Genomic DNA, 4704 nt, shown 5'->3' on the forward strand with positions numbered 1-4704 from the left:
TCTGCCACTCTGCTCTCCTCTTTTCCTGTTGTAGTGCCCGCCAGACTTTACAGATAGAATCTGTACAGGCACCACATGGGCACCCGTGGCAGACAAAAGTGAAGGTGTCAGCCAAAATATTCTCTTTTTCAGAAACCCATGCTGTCAGCCGCTTTCACTTTAGACAAAATATGCAGTTGAAGGTGGGAATCTTTGCTGTAAAGCTCAGACGAAAAAAGCAACCACCACTGCTTTTGGACGCTCGGTCCATACGGGAAACGGACGACCGTGCACATAAAATGAACGAACGTCCAGATCGAACGTTCACAAGGTAAAAGTTCTGATCCAGGTCGAACGCGAACGCTTAAGAGTTACCCGAGTATACCAAAACGCCAAAACCGAACGCTCAAAATCACTACACATAGACCAAACGCTTAAGACTCAACCCGATAATAAGACCGAACGCTCACGAGGTAAACCTGAGAAAACCGAGCGCTCACAAACACTACCACAAAGACCGAACGCTCATAGACACTACCACAAGGACCGAACGCTTAAGAAATTAAAGGACGAATGCCCACAATCATCAATCCCACAAGACCGGACGCTCGAGATTGCTTTATGAGAATATACATCATCAAAACCAAAAGCTACCTATTGACGCTCGCTCCCCAATAGGACGAACGTTAATATAGGACGAACGGTCACGTAGGATAGAGGACGAACGTTTGAAAGCGTAGAAAACGAATGCGCACGGTGCAGGACGAGCGATCTAAAGGTGGAAAGCCAAATGGTAAAGATTGCCGAACGGTCGTCAATAGAGGACGGACAGTTGCATAGTGGAAGAAACCGAACGGTCGGTCAAGGCAGAGGACGAACGGTAGACCCATGCAGAGGACGAACGATCCTCGGAAACGATCACGAACGCTCGGTCCGAAAGCTACAATAGGGAACGAACGCTCTCTTCTTTTTTTTTTTTTTTTTTTAACACTCCCCATGAAAATAAAAATAAATCTATTAGCCAATCCGGACGAAATTGGGTGTTGACAGTATTGTTTGGTTTACATGGAAACTAGCCATAGAAATATGGTTTTAAGCATGGAATGATTGTGCAAGGTCATGATATGTTGATACTAGCAGTTAACCGAGCTGCAATTGGCTTAGTCATTCCTTTCTACGTGTCCAGTGGCTGAATGTTTTAGATCATGTCCAACCATCTAAATCATATCCTGCCATCCTGAGCAAATTTCTTTGATTGTCTTAAGTGCATTGTTGTGCTATCTAAGCTTAATCACTGCTATTTGCAAAATTTAACTATCACAGTTGCTTCAAATTGCTTGCATCAGAACTGTTGTACTCAATTTTGGATATATAAAGAATTTTGGATCAAATTGTGGTTCAACAAGTTTGTTTTAATCATTTAAACATGTTTGAATGAATTAAAGCTTGTCAGTTGCTGTTCTATGCAAAAAGTATATGTGATTAGTTAAATTATTGGGTCAAAATTCTCTTTAAAAACAGTAGCAGTGCAGTCACTTGGTGGAATTGTCATAGAAAAGGTGTTTGATTAGCTAATACAATTGGATGTAGTAGAAGCTTGGTTCCATAACATACAGTTGAGAAACAAAATCCAAAATATCAGAAAAACAAAGTAAAAAGCTGAAAAGGACCAATGCATCCAATAGTGCGAACTGCTGAAACAACATTTTTTTCCATTTCTGCATAATTTGTTGACTACTCTTTGAGGCAAATTCACAAACAGTTTGTGATATGTGCCGAACACTGTTTTTTTTATCCAATTGCTAGCTGATTGTCATTGTTGTGTGTCCAATCTATTCTAGAACTATTCTTAGGATCCATTTGAAGTGCTACCGTGATTACCACCTGCTTAATTCATTGATTTTAAACTTTTTGGAATTCTTGCACATAACCTGTTTGATAAAAGGTTATGTGTTGGTGTCAATCTCTTGGTAATTACTAGCAGTATGAGGAGATACTGTAAGTTCTGAACTGGACTGTTGTGTAGGTGTGTTACAACTCAGACTCCATACATACAAGGAAGCATCAAAGGAAGTAAGGAGATTGATTATACAAGCCAAAAAGGTAAAGCTGACGGTGTGGTAGATTGGTGCTGCTGCAGCAATTCAAAAATATTGCAGCTGACAGCAGATTTTCTTCACGGTCACAACATAGGAGAGAGTCACTCTGCAGCTGAAAGATTTGCATGAATCATTTCTGATTCATTACTTGTTTGAGAGCAACCAAAGCTGCTACATTAAACTACCTTTGTGTTTTTTCCCCACATTATTTTATTTTTGTTGATTTTCTTTTCCATTCTTGTAAGTTGGCCATTTCAAGCAAGTGAAGTGGAAGAGCTCATAAGTGTTCTTCCTCATTTGCTAACTTGACTTAAAGTCTCATCACTTTAAAATTGGTAGACGGTGAGTGTGTCTTAGATCCAAAAATTCTAAGCCTCACCTAGGAGACCTCACCTTTAATTTCTTTTAAATTTGCAAGTTTCGCATAGGAAGCCTTAGAGTCCGACTTTAGAGTTTAAGGTTTTCTTTCTTTGTGTTTGTTTGTGTCTCCATATATTTAGTGGATTTAGAAGTGATTTTGATTTAAGGACTTTTAGTAAGTAACTAAGGATATATTTGGCAAGGCAAGACTTGGTACTTAAGTGACCTACAAGGTCCACCTCTCTTACTTGGAATATTGTCCTCAAGTGAACTCTCTTAGTCTTTACCTCAAGAAAATTCCTAAATTCATAAAATGTCTGGAAGACACTCCCCTAGAATTAATGAGGAGCCTAAAGATCAAATTTGTTTTCAAACTCTTGTCAATCAACTCACTGAGATTGAAAGGAAAATAGGGCGAGAAAAGATTCAAAGAGAACTGCACAATGCCATGGTCACCAATGAGTTGAAAATGTTAAGAGATGAACAAATCCAATATAGGGAGAGAAGCATGAGTGGAGAATCCCAAAGTGAACAAGAAACCTTAAGAGTAGGAGATTACTATCCTTCTTCATCAAGAAGGCATAGGCGTGACTATGAAAATTCTCCTCCTCCTCCTAAGGAAGTCAATGTGGTATTGCCTCATTTTCATGGAAAAGATAACATTGAGGCTTACCTTGACTGGGAAATGAAAGTAGAGCAAATTTTTCCCTGTCAACAAGTACCGGAGGAAAGAAAAGTCTCTCTTGCTACCCTTAGTTTTCAAGGGTATGCAATGTATTGGTGGACTGCTCTAGTCAAAGAAAGAATGAGACAACAACTTCCTCCCATCAAATATTGGAATGAACTCACAACTGCTCTCAAGGAAAGGCATATTCCTTCTTACTATAAGAGGGAACTTATGGATAAGCTCCAAAGGTTGCAACAAAAGTCTATGTCTGTTGAAGGATATAGACAACATATGGAGCTATACATAATGAGAGCAGGAATCACAGAGGCAGAGTAAACTACTTTAGCTAGATTTTTGAGTGGGTTGAGTTTGGAAATAAGGGATAAAGTTGAACTTCTACCTTATAGATATTTGAATGAACTTGTTCAAATGTGTATAAAAGTAGAACAACAAAATCTGCGAAAAATTTCTGTCAAAAGATTTCAATCTCTCCCTTTGAGCCGAAATTTACTAAAGCAAAAGAACCCCTCAAACCTCTAGCCAAAATAGTTGTAAAACCAAACAAAGAGTCCTCTTCACACACTCGCACAAGTGACATAAAGTGTTTCAAATGTTTAGGTAGGGGTCATATAGCTGCTCAATGTCCTACTAAGAGAACCATTCTTTTAAAAGGAAAGGACATCTATAGTAGTGAAAGTGAATCCCCCACCAGTGATAGTGAGAGTGAAACAAAAAAAAGAAGAGGAAGTGTTTGCGAATGATTGTCAACTTCTCATGGTGAGAAGGGTGCTTAGCAGTCAACCAAGTCTAGAACAACTATCACAAAGAGAGAACATCTTTCATACAAGGTGTAAAATTCAAGAAAATTATTGTTCTCTCATTATTGATAGTGGTTCTTGCTGCAATTGTTGTAGCACAAGACTAGTTGAAAAGTTGAATCTTACTGTAATACCCCATCCCAAACCTTATAAACTTCATTGGTTAAATGAAGATGGGGACATTACAGTCAAGAATCAAGTTAAAGTGGCTCTATCCATAGGGAACTTCAAAGATGAAGTTATTTGTGATGTAGTTCCCATGGAAGCTTGCCATGTGCTATTGGGAAGACCATGGCAATTTGATCATAACACTATACACCATGGTCTTACCAATACCATAACTGTGCACACACAAGACAAGAAATTTGTGCTTCAACCTTTGACACCTACCCAGGTGGCACAAGATCAAGCACAAATGAAGTCTGCTAGGGATCAGGAAAAGAAACAAAAAAAGAAAAAAATTCCAAAACAGAAGAGCGAAGTAGTCATTAGGGAAGAAAGAGAGGTGATAGAGTCTAGTGTTCTTCCCATAAGGTCACTCAACATGAAGTTCTTTTAAATAAAAAGACTTTAAACAACACACTTCAAGTTGAGCAACCTTCATACCTTCTTCTTTGCCGAGGAACACTCACATGCACATCTAGTGAGTCTCAGACTTCTACTCTTTCTCTTTCAATACAAAAACTTTTGAAGGAATTTGATGATCTATTTCCCACAGAAATTCCAAAAGGGCTTCCACCATTAAGAGGAATAAAACATCAAATTGACTTCATGCCAGGGG

At 38.8% G+C, this 4704-nt stretch overlaps 1 pseudogene; it reads left to right on the forward strand.

Moving 5' to 3' along the window:
* Window positions 1-2751: 2751 nt before the first annotated feature.
* On the forward strand, window positions 2752-4482 carry LOC148200749 (uncharacterized; annotated as a pseudogene).
* Window positions 4483-4704: the final 222 nt, after the last annotated feature.

Source organism: Vigna umbellata, chromosome 4 (genome assembly GCF_029865625.1).
Source record: "Vigna umbellata cultivar VRB3 chromosome 4, Vumbellata_1.0, whole genome shotgun sequence".
In the NCBI taxonomy this organism is placed as follows: domain Eukaryota; kingdom Viridiplantae; phylum Streptophyta; class Magnoliopsida; order Fabales; family Fabaceae; genus Vigna; species Vigna umbellata.